At 57.8% G+C, this 17,938-nt stretch overlaps 5 non-coding genes across 5 annotated transcripts; all 5 read left to right on the top strand.

The window, feature by feature from the left end:
• Positions 1 to 1,363: 1,363 nt before the first annotated feature.
• Positions 1,364 to 1,457, top strand: Trnay-gua. The gene is made up of 2 exons: positions 1,364 to 1,400; positions 1,422 to 1,457. It is a non-coding gene; the product is annotated as a tRNA-Tyr (tRNA).
• A 3,429-nt stretch (positions 1,458 to 4,886) lies between these two features.
• Positions 4,887 to 4,980, top strand: Trnay-gua. The gene is made up of 2 exons: positions 4,887 to 4,923; positions 4,945 to 4,980. It is a non-coding gene; the product is annotated as a tRNA-Tyr (tRNA).
• A 3,431-nt stretch (positions 4,981 to 8,411) lies between these two features.
• Trnay-gua lies at positions 8,412 to 8,505 on the top strand. Its single transcript has 2 exons — positions 8,412 to 8,448; positions 8,470 to 8,505. It is a non-coding gene; the product is annotated as a tRNA-Tyr (tRNA).
• A 3,431-nt stretch (positions 8,506 to 11,936) lies between these two features.
• Positions 11,937 to 12,030, top strand: Trnay-gua. The gene is made up of 2 exons: positions 11,937 to 11,973; positions 11,995 to 12,030. It is a non-coding gene; the product is annotated as a tRNA-Tyr (tRNA).
• A 3,429-nt stretch (positions 12,031 to 15,459) lies between these two features.
• Positions 15,460 to 15,553, top strand: Trnay-gua. The gene is made up of 2 exons: positions 15,460 to 15,496; positions 15,518 to 15,553. It is a non-coding gene; the product is annotated as a tRNA-Tyr (tRNA).
• The last annotated feature ends 2,385 nt before the right edge of the window (positions 15,554 to 17,938 follow it).

Below are 17,938 nucleotides of genomic sequence, written 5' to 3'. Positions count from 1 at the left end.
GTAGTGGCCACCAAGGCAGTGGGAGTTCAGTTCCTTTCAGAGTAGCTGGCAACAGCCGGTCTCTCTTGGGCACCTCTGTTTAGTCTGGGCGGCTGGGACAGTCAGCAGAGGGTCCGGGCACCCTGGGTACAGGGACGCAAGGCGGGAACTGAAACCATCCTGACACACTGCTGGCGTGACCACATGACCAGCCACAGGCTCAGGGAACGCAGTGCTCCCTCTGGCAATGGATTCTGAGTCCCATTGTGGAGGATGGCAGGGAAGAAAAGGGGTGTCTTTGGGGAGAGGGGGAAGGGGGAGGGAGAGTGTCCCTTCCAACCCCACCTCATGCATCTGGCTCCAACCCCAGAGGCCTGGCAAAATCCTGGGTGCCCCCAGCCCATTGACCCAAGCAACCCCAGGACCTCTGTGGGTGGTTTTCCAGCATGTCTCCTTGTGCCCTCCATACAGTACAATGTTGGGCTGGAAGGTCCTGGAATGGATGGAGAGAGAAGTCTGTGGAGGAAAGCCCCATTCTGACTGTATGGCCAACACGACTCCCTGCTGGTGGGATGAGATGACATCTCTGGATGCCTTCCCTTGCCTCCTCTCCTGTCTCATCCCCTCCCCTCCCCTCCCCTCCTCTTCCCTCTCCACTCCTTCTCTGTCCCCACCCTGCCCTGCTCCAGCTTTCTTTACCCTGCCTTCCCTTTGGTTGGTCTCTCCTACCTGACCCTTGCCTCCCCTGCCAGGCTTTTTTTCTCTCCTCAACAGCAGTCCTCCTTCCTCACCCACTCATGTTCTGCTTTCTGGCCAAGGGGCACAGCTGAGCGCCCTGAAGGTGGACTCATTGACAATGTCTCCCCTCTTCTTAAGGGTCCCGCTGGCTGACCAGCAAGCCCACCCAGAGCATTGCCCTTCCTCCCCCTTTCCTCCTGCTTTCCTCTTCCTTTCCCTCTCCTCTTTGTGCTGCTGCTCCTCCAGCTCCTCCTGCTCCTCCATCCCCTCCTGCTCCTCCTCATCCTCCCCTTCCTTCTCCTCCTCCTCCTCCTCCTGCTGCTGCACCTCCTCCTGCTCCTCTAACCTCCAGATCCTCCTCCTGCCTTGACTCCCCTGACCCCTCTGCAGCAGCACCCCTAGCACCAGCAATGAGCAGCCACCTCTGTCAGCAGTGCCAGTGCTACTAGCAGGGCTCCCTGGGCTTCCCAGGTCCCAGACTGGAGAGCTGGCAGCTCCCAGGAGGCCTTGGGGGCGGGCCCAAGGGAGGCTGGGCAGGTTCCCAACCAGACTCAGTCAGTCTCTAGAGACCTGCTGCTTTCCAGGGACACACCTGGCCTCCCTGCTAGCCACAAAGACCAAGCACCCAGCCCACAACAGCGCACACCCTTTGATAGCTCAGTTGGTAGAGCGGAGGACTGTAGACTGGACACCCAGCCGCGGCCATCCTTAGGTCGCTGGTTCGATTCCGGCTCGAAGGAAGTGCCTGAAGCTTTTGGCAAACACACACAGACACGCAGCCACGCCCTGTTCTACCTGGCCAGGCCGCGTCCCCAAGCCTCCAAGGCAAAACCCAGCAGAGCCTTGCTTGAGCTTTTGGGACCTCACACCTCCAAGGCACACAGCCCGGCTCCCTCCTGGACACACTGCAACCCACACAAGCTCCTCAGGGACACAGCCAGCCCCTGCCTGGAGCCTCCTGACTCCTGCCAGCTGGACACACAACCCCCGCCTGCCAGCACCTTCACTTTTAGCTGCCTGACACCCCAACCCCATCCCAACACTCCACCTCTACCTTGCCCCTCACCACAGCTCTGCTGCCCCTGACCCCTGGGCCTCTCTAGCCACTGAGCACAGGACTGTCAGCCCCACCTCTTGCTGACCCCGCCCTACCCTGGACCAACCCAACAAGGAATCCACCTCCTGCCTACCCACACTCTTGCCTCCAGTCCCAGCACTGCAAAGGCCTCTCACAGTGTCCCAGTGCCTGCTCATCTCACGCCTTCATCTTCACCCTTCCCTGCAGCTCTTCCTCTGTCCCTGTCTCTCCACTTGTTTCTATCTGGCTTCTTGTGTGTTGGGCTCTCTCTGTCTCTTCCCTCTCCCTGCCTCTCCTGGGGTCACTGTGGGCCCCTTCCTGTCTCTTTCCCTGTCCCACACTGACTCTCCTGCTCCCCTGTGTCTCCCTAGTTACTGGAATGCCTGAGGCCTTTCCGTGCCAACTGCAGACCTCTGGAGGGCACAGGGGACAGGAGGCAGGAGGCAGCAGAGGTTCTTCAGGTAGTGTTGCCCAGGAGGGCTGGGATTTGACAGGCATGTGGCCCAGCTGCCCACATCTCCTGGACCCCACCTTGGCTGTGCATCCCCCTACAGGGGTGTTGCCTTGGCCTTCTGCAGTGGAGAGAGCAGGGACATCTGGCACTGGGTGGCTGGTGGGCATTAGTGCCTGGACCCTTCCCACAGCCCTGTACCCTCCCCAATGATCCCTGTGCAAGTGACTCACACGAGGCACAGAGAGTGAACCCCCAGAGGCCTGACAAGATCTCAGGGCACTCAGGACACTCAGTGGGCGCTGGACTGCTGGGGCAAAGGGACCGCCACAGCCAGGATAGCTCGAGGGGCATCAGCGTCCTTGCAAAGGCACATCAATGGCGCCCTTTCTTGGCCACTTATGGGCCTGCTGCTGCCTATGAACAGCCTAGATCCTTTCCCTCCCAGTCAGTCCCAAGTGGACCCCAGCAGGAAGAGACTGAGGCCAGGGCAGACAGCTTCGAGGAGGAAACGTGTCAGTCCCCTCTGAGGGGATGGAGTGCGGTGTGGTGGATCTGTGTCCAGTGCTCCCAGAAGAAGGGTCCTCTGGAGCAGTCTCCACACACCTCATGGACACAGGAAGCTGGACACAGACAGGACACACACCCACGGGTAGCGCTAAGGAACCTAGACCTCCCAAGCTAGGGCAGAGAAGGGGATGCTCCCACCCCCCTCCATACATACACACTCCCTCCAGTGCCTCTCCTTCCAAACACTCGCTCCCATCAGTGGTGTTTAGAAGAGAGTTGGCACAAGAGATGTTAGGAGCATCTATGACTTCCGGAGCAGCTGTGACCTTCACATGCCCAGGTTCTACCACCAACCCCTTGTCCTCCATCTACCCCTTCCCCTTTCCCCCCATCAAGCCACGAAGGTGAAGGGATCCCAGGTGCAGGAAGAGGCCCCAACCTTGGGTGACAGCATGCCCAGCCTCAGCTTGGCCCTGGAGATGGTTTGATGTGGCTAACATGACGTGTGCTGAAGTCACCCTGCATGGATGTTGACCCTCTAGGCTAGGAGTCACCACATTTGGAACCTTGGAGGCAGAGCCTCATGGGGCAGCCAGCGCTTTCCTGGCTTCTTGCCAGATGGAGTGTGGTGCCAGGGTCCTGATCTTTGTAGCCTTGGGGCATGGGGAGAGAAGGAGTGAGGGGGAGTTAAGGTTGGGGAGCAAAGTGGGCTGCGTGTGATAAAGTCACCTTGACCCAGGTGCCTTCCCAGCCACCTTGCTTTGGGGGTAGTGGCCACCAAGGCAGTGGGAGTTCAGTTCCTTTCAGAGTAGCTGGCAACAGCCGGTCTCTCTTGGGCACCTCTGTTTAGTCTGGGCGGCTGGGACAGTCAGCAGAGGGTCCGGGCACCCTGGGTACAGGGACGCAAGGCGGGAACTGAAACCATCCTGACACACTGCTGGCGTGACCACATGACCAGCCACAGGCTCAGGGAACGCAGTGCTCCCTCTGGCAATGGATTCTGAGTCCCATTGTGGAGGATGGCAGGGAAGAAAAGGGGTGTCTTTGGGGAGAGGGGGGAGGGGGAGGGAGAGTGTCCCTTCCAACCCCACCTCATGCATCTGGCTCCAACCCCAGAGGCCTGGCAAAATCCTGGGTGCCCCCAGCCCATTGACCCAAGCAACCCCAGGACCTCTGTGGGTGGTTTTCCAGCATGTCTCCTTGTGCCCTCAATACAGTACAATGTTGGGCTGGAAGGTCCTGGAATGGATGGAGAGAGAAGTCTGTGGAGGAAAGCCCCATTCTGACTGTATGGCCAACACGACTCCCTGCTGGTGGGATGAGATGACATCTCTGGATGCCTTCCCTTGCCTCCTCTCCTGTCTCATCCCCTCCCCTCCCCTCCCCTCCTCTTCCCTCTCCACTCCTTCTCTGTCCCCACCCTGCCCTGCTCCAGCTTTCTTTACCCTGCCTTCCCTTTGGTTGGTCTCTCCTACCTGACCCTTGCCTCCCCTGCCAGGCTTTTTTTCTCTCCTCAACAGCAGTCCTCCTTCCTCACCCACTCATGTTCTGCTTTCTGGCCAAGGGGCACAGCTGAGCGCCCTGAAGGTGGACTCATTGACAATGTCTCCCCTCTTCTTAAGGGTCCCGCTGGCTGACCAGCAAGCCCACCCAGAGCATTGCCCTTCCTCCCCCTTTCCTCCTGCTTTCCTCTTCCTTTCCCTCTCCTCTTTGTGCTGCTGCTCCTCCAGCTCCTCCTGCTCCTCCATCCCCTCCTGCTCCTCCTCATCCTCCCCTTCCTTCTCCTCCTCCTCCTCCTCCTGCTGCTGCACCTCCTCCTGCTCCTCTAACCTCCAGATCCTCCTCCTGCCTTGACTCCCCTGACCCCTCTGCAGCAGCACCCCTAGCACCAGCAATGAGCAGCCACCTCTGTCAGCAGTGCCAGTGCTACTAGCAGGGCTCCCTGGGCTTCCCAGGTCCCAGACTGGAGAGCTGGCAGCTCCCAGGAGGCCTTGGGGGCGGGCCCAAGGGAGGCTGGGCAGGTTCCCAACCAGACTCAGTCAGTCTCTAGAGACCTGCTGCTTTCCAGGGACACACCTGGCCTCCCTGCTAGCCACAAAGACCAAGCACCCAGCCCACAACAGCGCACACCCTTCGATAGCTCAGTTGGTAGAGCGGAGGACTGTAGACTGGACACCCAGCCGCGGCCATCCTTAGGTCGCTGGTTCGATTCCGGCTCGAAGGAAGTGCCTGAAGCTTTTGGCAAACACACACAGACACGCAGCCACGCCCTGTTCTACCTGGCCAGGCCGCGTCCCCAAGCCTCCAAGGCAAAACCCAGCAGAGCCTTGCTTGAGCCTTTGGGACCTCACACCTCCAAGGCACACAGCCCGGCTCCCTCCTGGACACACTGCAACCCACACAAGCTCCTCAGGGACACAGCCAGCCCCTGCCTGGAGCCTCCTGACTCCTGCCAGCTGGACACACAACCCCCGCCTGCCAGCACCTTCACTTTTAGCTGCCTGACACCCCAACCCCATCCCAACACTCCACCTCTACCTTGCCCCTCACCACAGCTCTGCTGCCCCTGACCCCTGGGCCTCTCTAGCCACTGAGCACAGGACTGTCAGCCCCACCTCTTGCTGACCCCGCCCTACCCTGGACCAACCCAACAAGGAATCCACCTCCTGCCTACCCACACTCTTGCCTCCAGTCCCAGCACTGCAAAGGCATCTCACAGTCTCCCACTGCCTGCTCATCTCACGCCTTCATCTTCACCCTTCCCTGCAGCTCTTCCTCTGTCCCTGTCTCTCCACTTGTTTCTATCTGGCTTCTTGTGTGTTGGGCTCTCTCTGTCTCTTCCCTCTCCCTGCCTCTCCTGGGGTCACTGTGGGCCCCTTCCTGTCTCTTTCCCTGTCCCACACTTTTACTCTCCTGCTCCCCTGTGTCTCCCTAGTTACTGGAATGCCTGAGGCCTTTCCGTGCCAACTGCAGACCTCTGGAGGGCACAGGGGACAGGAGGCAGGAGGCAGCAGAGGTTCTTCAGGTAGTGTTGCCCAGGAGGGCTGGGATTTGACAGGCATGTGGCCCAGCGGCCCACATCTCCTGGACCCCACCTTGGCTGTGCATCCCCCTACAGGGGTGTTGCCTTGGCCTTCTGCAGTGGAGAGAGCAGGGACATCTGGCACTGGGTGGCTGGTGGGCATTAGTGCCTGGACCCTTCCCACAGCCCTGTACCCTCCCCAATGATCCCTGTGCAAGTGACTCACACGAGGCACAGAGAGTGAACCCCCAGAGGCCTGACAAGATCTCAGGGCACTCAGGACACTCAGTGGGCGCTGGACTGCTGGGGCAAAGGGACCGCCACAGCCAGGATAGCTCGAGGGGCATCAGCGTCCTTGCAAAGGCACATCAATGGCGCCCTTTCTTGGCCACTTATGGGCCTGCTGCTGCCTATGAGCAGCCTAGATCCTTTCCCTCCCAGTCAGTCCCAAGTGGACCCCAGCAGGAAGAGACTGAGGCCAGGGCAGACAGCTTCGAGGAGGAAACGTGTCAGTCCCCTCTGAGAGGATGGAGTGCGGTGTGGTGGATCTGTGTCCAGTGCTCCCAGAAGAAGGGTCCTCTGGAGCAGTCTCCACACACCTCATGGACACAGGAAGCTGGACACAGACAGGACACACACCCACGGGTAGCGCTTAGGAACCTAGACCTCCCAAGCTAGGGCAGAGAAGGGGATGCTCCCACCCCCCTCCATACATACACACTCCCTCCAGTGCCTCTCCTTCCAAACACTCGCTCCCATCAGTGGTGTTTAGAAGAGAGTTGGCACAAGAGATGTTAGGAGCATCTATGACTTCCGGAGCAGCTGTGACCTTCACATGCCCAGGTTCTACCACCAACCCCTTGTCCTCCATCTACCCCTTCCCCTTTCCCCCCATCAAGCCACGAAGGTGAAGGGATCCCAGGTGCAGGAAGAGGCCCCAACCTTGGGTGACAGCATGCCCAGACTCAGCTTGGCCCTGGAGATGGTTGGATGTGGCTAACATGACGTGTGCTGAAGTCACCCTGCATGGATGTTGACCCTCTAGGCTAGGAGTCACCACATTTGGAACCTTGGAGGCAGAGCCTCATGGGGCAGCCAGCGCTTTCCTGGCTTCTTGCCAGATGGAGTGTGGTGCCAGGGTCCTGATCTTTGTAGCCTTGGGGCATGGGGAGAGAAGGAGTGAGGGGGAGCTAAGGTTGGGGAGCAAAGTGGGCTGCGTGTGATAAAGTCACCTTGACCCAGGTGCCTTCCCAGCCACCTTGCTTTGGGGGTAGTGGCCACCAAGGCAGTGGGAGTTCAGTTCCTTTCAGAGTAGCTGGCAACAGCCGGTCTCTCTTGGGCACCTCTGTTTAGTCTGGGCGGCTGGGACAGTCAGCAGAGGGTCCGGGCACCCTGGGTACAGGGACGCAAGGCGGGAACTGAAACCATCCTGACACACTGCTGGCGTGACCACATGACCAGCCACAGGCTCAGGGAACGCAGTGCTCCCTCTGGCAATGGATTCTGAGTCCCATTGTGGAGGATGGCAGGGAAGAAAAGGGGTGTCTTTGGGGAGAGGGGGGAGGGGGAGGGAGAGTGTCCCTTCCAACCCCACCTCATGCATCTGGCTCCAACCCCAGAGGCCTGGCAAAATCCTGGGTGCCCCCAGCCCATTGACCCAAGCAACCCCAGGACCTCTGTGGGTGGTTTTCCAGCATGTCTCCTTGTGCCCTCAATACAGTACAATGTTGGGCTGGAAGGTCCTGGAATGGATGGAGAGAGAAGTCTGTGGAGGAAAGCCCCATTCTGACTGTATGGCCAACACGACTCCCTGCTGGTGGGATGAGATGACATCTCTGGATGCCTTCCCTTGCCTCCTCTCCTGTCTCATCCCCTCCCCTCCCCTCCCCTCCTCTTCCCTCTCCACTCCTTCTCTGTCCCCACCCTGCCCTGCTCCAGCTTTCTTTACCCTGCCTTCCCTTTGGTTGGTCTCTCCTACCTGACCCTTGCCTCCCCTGCCAGGCTTTTTTTCTCTCCTCAACAGCAGTCCTCCTTCCTCACCCACTCATGTTCTGCTTTCTGGCCAAGGGGCACAGCTGAGCGCCCTGAAGGTGGACTCATTGACAATGTCTCCCCTCTTCTTAAGGGTCCCGCTGGCTGACCAGCAAGCCCACCCAGAGCATTGCCCTTCCTCCCCCTTTCCTCCTGCTTTCCTCTTCCTTTCCCTCTCCTCTTTGTGCTGCTGCTCCTCCAGCTCCTCCTGCTCCTCCATCCCCTCCTGCTCCTCCTCATCCTCCCCTTCCTTCTCCTCCTCCTCCTCCTCCTGCTGCTGCACCTCCTCCTGCTCCTCTAACCTCCAGATCCTCCTCCTGCCTTGACTCCCCTGACCCCTCTGCAGCAGCACCCCTAGCACCAGCAATGAGCAGCCACCTCTGTCAGCAGTGCCAGTGCTACTAGCAGGGCTCCCTGGGCTTCCCAGGTCCCAGACTGGAGAGCTGGCAGCTCCCAGGAGGCCTTGGGGGCGGGCCCAAGGGAGGCTGGGCAGGTTCCCAACCAGACTCAGTCAGTCTCTAGAGACCTGCTGCTTTCCAGGGACACACCTGGCCTCCCTGCTAGCCACAAAGACCAAGCACCCAGCCCACAACAGCGCACACCCTTCGATAGCTCAGTTGGTAGAGCGGAGGACTGTAGACTGGACACCCAGCCGCGGCCATCCTTAGGTCGCTGGTTCGATTCCGGCTCGAAGGAAGTGCCTGAAGCTTTTGGCAAACACACACAGACACGCAGCCACGCCCTGTTCTACCTGGCCAGGCCGCGTCCCCAAGCCTCCAAGGCAAAACCCAGCAGAGCCTTGCTTGAGCCTTTGGGACCTCACACCTCCAAGGCACACAGCCCGGCTCCCTCCTGGACACACTGCAACCCACACAAGCTCCTCAGGGACACAGCCAGCCCCTGCCTGGAGCCTCCTGACTCCTGCCAGCTGGACACACAACCCCCGCCTGCCAGCACCTTCACTTTTAGCTGCCTGACACCCCAACCCCATCCCAACACTCCACCTCTACCTTGCCCCTCACCACAGCTCTGCTGCCCCTGACCCCTGGGCCTCTCTAGCCACTGAGCACAGGACTGTCAGCCCCACCTCTTGCTGACCCCGCCCTACCCTGGACCAACCCAACAAGGAATCCACCTCCTGCCTACCCACACTCTTGCCTCCAGTCCCAGCACTGCAAAGGCCTCTCACAGTGTCCCAGTGCCTGCTCATCTCACGCCTTCATCTTCACCCTTCCCTGCAGCTCTTCCTCTGTCCCTGTCTCTCCACTTGTTTCTATCTGGCTTCTTGTGTGTTGGGCTCTCTCTGTCTCTTCCCTCTCCCTGCCTCTCCTGGGGTCACTGTGGGCCCCTTCCTGTCTCTTTCCCTGTCCCACACTGACTCTCCTGCTCCCCTGTGTCTCCCTAGTTACTGGAATGCCTGAGGCCTTTCCGTGCCAACTGCAGACCTCTGGAGGGCACAGGGGACAGGAGGCAGGAGGCAGCAGAGGTTCTTCAGGTAGTGTTGCCCAGGAGGGCTGGGATTTGACAGGCATGTGGCCCAGCGGCCCACATCTCCTGGACCCCACCTTGGCTGTGCATCCCCCTACAGGGGTGTTGCCTTGGCCTTCTGCAGTGGAGAGAGCAGGGACATCTGGCACTGGGTGGCTGGTGGGCATTAGTGCCTGGACCCTTCCCACAGCCCTGTACCCTCCCCAATGATCCCTGTGCAAGTGACTCACACGAGGCACAGAGAGTGAACCCCCAGAGGCCTGACAAGATCTCAGGGCACTCAGGACACTCAGTGGGCGCTGGACTGCTGGGGCAAAGGGACCGCCACAGCCAGGATAGCTCGAGGGGCATCAGCGTCCTTGCAAAGGCACATCAATGGCGCCCTTTCTTGGCCACTTATGGGCCTGCTGCTGCCTATGAACAGCCTAGATCCTTTCCCTCCCAGTCAGTCCCAAGTGGACCCCAGCAGGAAGAGACTGAGGCCAGGGCAGACAGCTTCGAGGAGGAAACGTGTCAGTCCCCTCTGAGAGGATGGAGTGCGGTGTGGTGGATCTGTGTCCAGTGCTCCCAGAAGAAGGGTCCTCTGGAGCAGTCTCCACACACCTCATGGACACAGGAAGCTGGACACAGACAGGACACACACCCACGGGTAGCGCTAAGGAACCTAGACCTCCCAAGCTAGGGCAGAGAAGGGGATGCTCCCACCCCCCTCCATACATACACACTCCCTCCAGTGCCTCTCCTTCCAAACACTCGCTCCCATCAGTGGTGTTTAGAAGAGAGTTGGCACAAGAGATGTTAGGAGCATCTATGACTTCCGGAGCAGCTGTGACCTTCACATGCCCAGGTTCTACCACCAACCCCTTGTCCTCCATCTACCCCTTCCCCTTTCCCCCCATCAAGCCACGAAGGTGAAGGGATCCCAGGTGCAGGAAGAGGCCCCAACCTTGGGTGACAGCATGCCCAGACTCAGCTTGGCCCTGGAGATGGTTGGATGTGGCTAACATGACGTGTGCTGAAGTCACCCTGCATGGATGTTGACCCTCTAGGCTAGGAGTCACCACATTTGGAACCTTGGAGGCAGAGCCTCATGGGGCAGCCAGCGCTTTCCTGGCTTCTTGCCAGATGGAGTGTGGTGCCAGGGTCCTGATCTTTGTAGCCTTGGGGCATGGGGAGAGAAGGAGTGAGGGGGAGCTAAGGTTGGGGAGCAAAGTGGGCTGCGTGTGATAAAGTCACCTTGACCCAGGTGCCTTCCCAGCCACCTTGCTTTGGGGGTAGTGGCCACCAAGGCAGTGGGAGTTCAGTTCCTTTCAGAGTAGCTGGCAACAGCCGGTCTCTCTTGGGCACCTCTGTTTAGTCTGGGCGGCTGGGACAGTCAGCAGAGGGTCCGGGCACCCTGGGTACAGGGACGCAAGGCGGGAACTGAAACCATCCTGACACACTGCTGGCGTGACCACATGACCAGCCACAGGCTCAGGGAACGCAGTGCTCCCTCTGGCAATGGATTCTGAGTCCCATTGTGGAGGATGGCAGGGAAGAAAAGGGGTGTCTTTGGGGGGAGGGGGGGAGGGGGAGGGAGAGTGTCCCTTCCAACCCCACCTCATGCATCTGGCTCCAACCCCAGAGGCCTGGCAAAATCCTGGGTGCCCCCAGCCCATTGACCCAAGCAACCCCAGGACCTCTGTGGGTGGTTTTCCAGCATGTCTCCTTGTGCCCTCGATACAGTACAATGTTGGGCTGGAAGGTCCTGGAATGGATGGAGAGAGAAGTCTGTGGAGGAAAGCCCCATTCTGACTGTATGGCCAACACGACTCCCTGCTGGTGGGATGAGATGACATCTCTGGATGCCTTCCCTTGCCTCCTCTCCTGTCTCATCCCCTCCCCTCCCCTCCCCTCCTCTTCCCTCTCCACTCCTTCTCTGTCCCCACCCTGCCCTGCTCCAGCTTTCTTTACCCTGCCTTCCCTTTGGTTGGTCTCTCCTACCTGACCCTTGCCTCCCCTGCCAGGCTTTTTTTCTCTCCTCAACAGCAGTCCTCCTTCCTCACCCACTCATGTTCTGCTTTCTGGCCAAGGGGCACAGCTGAGCGCCCTGAAGGTGGACTCATTGACAATGTCTCCCCTCTTCTTAAGGGTCCCGCTGGCTGACCAGCAAGCCCACCCAGAGCATTGCCCTTCCTCCCCCTTTCCTCCTGCTTTCCTCTTCCTTTCCCTCTCCTCTTTGTGCTGCTGCTCCTCCAGCTCCTCCTGCTCCTCCATCCCCTCCTGCTCCTCCTCATCCTCCCCTTCCTTCTCCTCCTCCTCCTCCTCCTGCTGCTGCACCTCCTCCTGCTCCTCTAACCTCCAGATCCTCCTCCTGCCTTGACTCCCCTGACCCCTCTGCAGCAGCACCCCTAGCACCAGCAATGAGCAGCCACCTCTGTCAGCAGTGCCAGTGCTACTAGCAGGGCTCCCTGGGCTTCCCAGGTCCCAGACTGGAGAGCTGGCAGCTCCCAGGAGGCCTTGGGGGCGGGCCCAAGGGAGGCTGGGCAGGTTCCCAACCAGACTCAGTCAGTCTCTAGAGACCTGCTGCTTTCCAGGGACACACCTGGCCTCCCTGCTAGCCACAAAGACCAAGCACCCAGCCCACAAACAGCGCACACCCTTCGATAGCTCAGTTGGTAGAGCGGAGGACTGTAGACTGGACACCCAGCCGCGGCCATCCTTAGGTCGCTGGTTCGATTCCGGCTCGAAGGAAGTGCCTGAAGCTTTTGGCAAACACACACAGACACGCAGCCACGCCCTGTTCTACCTGGCCAGGCCGCGTCCCCAAGCCTCCAAGGCAAAACCCAGCAGAGCCTTGCTTGAGCCTTTGGGACCTCACACCTCCAAGGCACACAGCCCGGCTCCCTCCTGGACACACTGCAACCCACACAAGCTCCTCAGGGACACAGCCCTCCCCTGCCTGGAGCCTCCTGACTCCTGCCAGCTGGACACACAACCCCCGACTGCCAGCACCTTCACTTTTAGCTGCCTGACACCCCAACCCCATCCCAACACTCCACCTCTACCTTGCCCCTCACCACAGCTCTGCTGCCCCTGACCCCTGGGCCTCTCCAGCCACTGAGCACAGGACTGTCAGCCCCACCTCTTGCTGACCCCGCCCTACCCTGGACCAACCCAACAAGGAATCCACCTCCTGCCTACCCACACTCTTGCCTCCAGTCCCAGCACTGCAAAGGCATCTCACAGTGTCCCAGTGCCTGCTCATCTCACGCCTTCATCTTCACCCTTCCCTGCAGCTCTTCCTCTGTCCCTGTCTCTCCACTTGTTTCTATCTGGCTTCTTGTGTGTTGGGCTCTCTCTGTCTCTTCCCTCTCCCTGCCTCTCCTGGGGTCACTGTGGGCCCCTTCCTGTCTCTTTCCCTGTCCCACACTGACTCTCCTGCTCCCCTGTGTCTCCCTAGTTACTGGAATGCCTGAGGCCTTTCCGTGCCAACTGCAGACCTCTGGAGGGCACAGGGGACAGGAGGCAGGAGGCAGCAGAGGTTCTTCAGGTAGTGTTGCCCAGGAGGGCTGGGATTTGACAGGCATGTGGCCCAGCTGCCCACATCTCCTGGACCCCACCTTGGCTGTGCATCCCCCTACAGGGGTGTTGCCTTGGCCTTCTGCAGTGGAGAGAGCAGGGACATCTGGCACTGGGTGGCTGGTGGGCATTAGTGCCTGGACCCTTCCCACAGCCCTGTACCCTCCCCAATGATCCCTGTGCAAGTGACTCACACAAGGCACAGAGAGTGAACCCCCAGAGGCCTGACAAGATCTCAGGGCACTCAGGACACTCAGTGGGCGCTGGACTGCTGGGGCAAAGGGACCGCCACAGCCAGGATAGCTCGAGGGGCATCAGCGTCCTTGCAAAGGCACATCAATGGCGCCCTTTCTTGGCCACTTATGGGCCTGCTGCTGCCTATGAGCAGCCTAGATCCTTTCCCTCCCAGCAGTCCCAAGTGGACCCCAGCAGGAAGAGACTGAGGCCAGGGCAGACAGCTTCGAGGAGGAAACGTGTCAGTCCCCTCTGAGAGGATGGAGTGCGGTGTGGTGGATCTGTGTCCAGTGCTCCCAGAAGAAGAGTCCTCTGGAGCAGTCTCCACACACCTCATGGACACAGGAAGCTGGACACAGACAGGGCACACACCCACGGGTAGCGCTAAGGAACCTAGACCTCCCAAGCTAGGGCAGAGAAGGGGATGCTCCCACCCCCCTCCATACATACACACTCCCTCCAGTGCCTCTCCTTCCAAACACTCGCTCCCATCAGTGGTGTTTAGAAGAGAGTTGGCACAAGAGATGTTAGGAGCATCTATGACTTCCGGAGCAGCTGTGACCTTCACATGCCCAGGTTCTACCACCAACCCCTTGTCCTCCATCTACCCCTTCCACTTTCCCCCCCGTCAAGCCACGAAGGTGAAGGGATCCCAGGTGCAGGAAGAGGCCCCAACCTTGGGTGACAGCATGCCCAGACTCAGCTTGGCCCTGGAGATGGTTGGATGTGGCTAACATGACGTGTGCTGAAGTCACCCTGCATGGATGTTGACCCTCTAGGCTAGGAGTCACCACATTTGGAACCTTGGAGGCAGAGCCTCATGGGGCAGCCAGCGCTTTCCTGGCTTCTTGCCAGATGGAGTGTGGTGCCAGGGTCCTGATCTTTGTAGCCTTGGGGCATGGGGAGAGAAGGAGTGAGGGGGAGCTAAGGTTGGGGAGCAAAGTGGGCTGCGTGTGATAAAGTCACCTTGACCCAGGTGCCTTCCCAGCCACCTTGCTTTGGGGGTAGTGGCCACCAAGGCAGTGGGAGTTCAGTTCCTTTCAGAGTAGCTGGCAACAGCCGGTCTCTCTTGGGCACCTCTGTTTAGTCTGGGCGGCTGGGACAGTCAGCAGAGGGTCCGGGCACCCTGGGTACAGGGACGCAAGGCGGGAACTGAAACCATCCTGACACACTGCTGGCGTGACCACATGACCAGCCACAGGCTCAGGGAACGCAGTGCTCCCTCTGGCAATGGATTCTGAGTCCCATTGTGGAGGATGGCAGGGAAGAAAAGGGGTGTCTTTGGGGGGAGGGGGGAGGGGGAGGGAGAGTGTCCCTTCCAACCCCACCTCATGCATCTGGCTCCAACCCCAGAGGCCTGGCAAAATCCTGGGTGCCCCCAGCCCATTGACCCAAGCAACCCCAGGACCTCTGTGGGTGGTTTTCCAGCATGTCTCCTTGTGCCCTCGATACAGTACAATGTTGGGCTGGAAGGTCCTGCAATGGATGGAGAGAGAAGTCTGTGGAGGAAAGCCCCATTCTGACTGTATGGCCAACACGACTCCCTGCTGGTGGGATGAGATGACATCTCTGGATGCCTTCCCTTGCCTCCTCTCCTGTCTCATCCCCTCCCCTCCCCTCCCCTCCTCTTCCCTCTCCACTCCTTCTCTGTCCCCACCCTGCCCTGCTCCAGCTTTCTTTACCCTGCCTTCCCTTTGGTTGGTCTCTCCTACCTGACCCTTGCCTCCCCTGCCAGGCTTTTTTTCTCTCCTCAACAGCAGTCCTCCTTCCTCACCCACTCATGTTCTGCTTTCTGGCCAAGGGGCACAGCTGAGCGCCCTGAAGGTGGACTCATTGACAATGTCTCCCCTCTTCTTAAGGGTCCCGCTGGCTGACCAGCAAGCCCACCCAGAGCATTGCCCTTCCTCCCCCTTTCCTCCTGCTTTCCTCTTCCTTTCCCTCTCCTCTTTGTGCTGCTGCTCCTCCAGCTCCTCCTGCTCCTCCATCCCCTCCTGCTCCTCCTCATCCTCCCCTTCCTTCTCCTCCTCCTCCTCCTCCTGCTGCTGCACCTCCTCCTGCTCCTCTAACCTCCAGATCCTCCTCCTGCCTTGACTCCCCTGACCCCTCTGCAGCAGCACCCCTAGCACCAGCAATGAGCAGCCACCTCTGTCAGCAGTGCCAGTGCTACTAGCAGGGCTCCCTGGGCTTCCCAGGTCCCAGACTGGAGAGCTGGCAGCTCCCAGGAGGCCTTGGGGGCGGGCCCAAGGGAGGCTGGGCAGGTTCCCAACCAGACTCAGTCAGTCTCTAGAGACCTGCTGCTTTCCAGGGACACACCTGGCCTCCCTGCTAGCCACAAAGACCAAGCACCCAGCCCACAACAGCGCACACCCTTCGATAGCTCAGTTGGTAGAGCGGAGGACTGTAGACTGGACACCCAGCCGCGGCCATCCTTAGGTCGCTGGTTCGATTCCGGCTCGAAGGAAGTGCCTGAAGCTTTTGGCAAACACACACAGACACGCAGCCACGCCCTGTTCTACCTGGCCAGGCCGCGTCCCCAAGCCTCCAAGGCAAAACCCAGCAGAGCCTTGCTTGAGCCTTTGGGACCTCACACCTCCAAGGCACACAGCCCGGCTCCCTCCTGGACACACTGCAACCCACACAAGCTCCTCAGGGACACAGCCAGCCCCTGCCTGGAGCCTCCTGACTCCTGCCAGCTGGACACACAACCCCCGCCTGCCAGCACCTTCACTTTTAGCTGCCTGACACCCCAACCCCATCCCAACACTCCACCTCTACCTTGCCCCTCACCACAGCTCTGCTGCCCCTGACCCCTGGGCCTCTCTAGCCACTGAGCACAGGACTGTCAGCCCCACCTCTTGCTGACCCCGCCCTACCCTGGACCAACCCAACAAGGAATCCACCTCCTGCCTACCCACACTCTTGCCTCCAGTCCCAGCACTGCAAAGGCATCTCACAGTGTCCCAGTGCCTGCTCATCTCACGCCTTCATCTTCACCCTTCCCTGCAGCTCTTCCTCTGTCCCTGTCTCTCCACTTGTTTCTATCTGGCTTCTTGTGTGTTGGGCTCTCTCTGTCTCTTCCCTCTCCCTGCCTCTCCTGGGGTCACTGTGGGCCCCTTCCTGTCTCTTTCCCTGTCCCACACTGACTCTCCTGCTCCCCTGTGTCTCCCTAGTTACTGGAATGCCTGAGGCCTTTCCGTGCCTGAAGCTTTTGGCAAACACACACAGACACGCAGCCACGCCCTGTTCTACCTAGCCAGGCTGAGTCCCCAAGCCTCCAAGGCAAAAACCCAGCAGAGCCTTGCTTGAGCCTTTGGGACCTCAAACCTCCAAGGGGCTAAGCACACAGCCTGGCTCCCTCCTGGACATAATGCCACCCACATAAACTTTTCTGGGACATAGTCATTTCTTCCCACAATGTCATACACAACATTTTGTTTGTTTGTTTTTTTAAATTCTCTCTGGCTCTCAATGTATATCCTTACACACTCCTTCCAATTGCCCCTCATATCATTTCGTTTCCTGCCTTTCCTCTTACTACTGTTCTTTTTTTTCGCTGGTGGAGACCTTTTGAATAACTCATCAAAGAATTTTTTTTTTTTTATATTTGCCTTTTTCACAGAAGTTACTGGTTTTTGCTCACTGTCAATGCTTGTCATAGTGTTTGCTATCTGTTTTTATTTGTCCACGTTTCTCTCTTTCCTTCCCTCTGTCCCTTCCTCTCTTTGTCTGGTCTTTCTCTGTCCTGTCTTCCTCCCTTCCGTTCCTGTCTTCCCCCTCCCTCTCTCTGTTTCCTTTACTTTTTTTCTTTTTTGTTACTGGTGTTTGAGCTTGAACTCTGTATCTGTATTTTCTGACTCTGCTCTTTTCCTCATCCCTGTGTATCTCTCACTTTGTCAACACTTTGTTTCAACTTTTCATGGTTTATTTCTAGATAAATACCTTGAGGTCTTCTTTCTCTGGTTGTCTTTGACCTTGTGATCTTTAGATCTCTTCCTCCAGGATAATTATTGTTACTTGGAGCCATTTGCACTCAGCTCAGCATTTGTATCTTTCATTGGGTTTATTTGTATTTGTTGCTGTCTACCACTTTCTATGAATTCTTTCACTTTTTTGTTGATTATATAGATAAACCAAGGATCTTGCCAAGTTTAAGGAACCACTCTTCCAGCAAGTTCCATGTCTAGCCCAGGTTTTGTTTCTTTATAGTAAACTGGAATTTAATAAAACATTTCTTTTTCCTTTCCAAGAATCTATTGTGTTTGATCTTTGACCTATTAGAATTTTCTTTTGAAGTTGTCCTGTTCAATTGTGAAATTTTTTTCAGTCTTGCGGCTTGAACTCAGGGTCTGGGTGCTGTCTCAAAGTTTTTCACTCAAGTCTAGTATTTTATCAGTTTTCTGGTGTTTAATGGAGATGAATCTCACAGGCCTTCCTGCCCAGGCTGTCTTCAAACTGTGTTCCTCAGACCTCAGCCTCCTGAAAAGGTAGGATTACAGGCATGAGACACCAGCCCCAACTGTGAAATTTTTTTTTAAATCATAAGTTGTTCTGAGAAGATTTACCATTTTACACTGTTTATAATACTTTTAGATTAAATTAGTGCTCCCTTTGCCTCTGCCTTTGGGTGCTGCTGGGATTATAGGCACGACAGTTCATGTCCAAAGCTCCAAATATCTCTTAAATGCATTATAGAATTCACTATATAAAGACAAAAATATATTGTTTGAATTACTTAAAATTAAGATCTTCTTAATATTATATTAAGATTGTCATTGGGGAATCCCTTGAAGGGAACTTGGTATTACATTCTTCTTGTTCTCTATTTTTTTCCTGTCTATCTCTGTCT

The sequence above is a fragment of the Dipodomys spectabilis genome, unplaced genomic scaffold (genome assembly GCF_019054845.1).
Source record: "Dipodomys spectabilis isolate Male_0828 unplaced genomic scaffold, ASM1905484v1 ptg000286l, whole genome shotgun sequence".
Taxonomy (NCBI): Eukaryota; Metazoa; Chordata; class Mammalia; order Rodentia; family Heteromyidae; genus Dipodomys; species Dipodomys spectabilis.
This window is presented reverse-complemented; position numbering and strand designations above follow the sequence as displayed.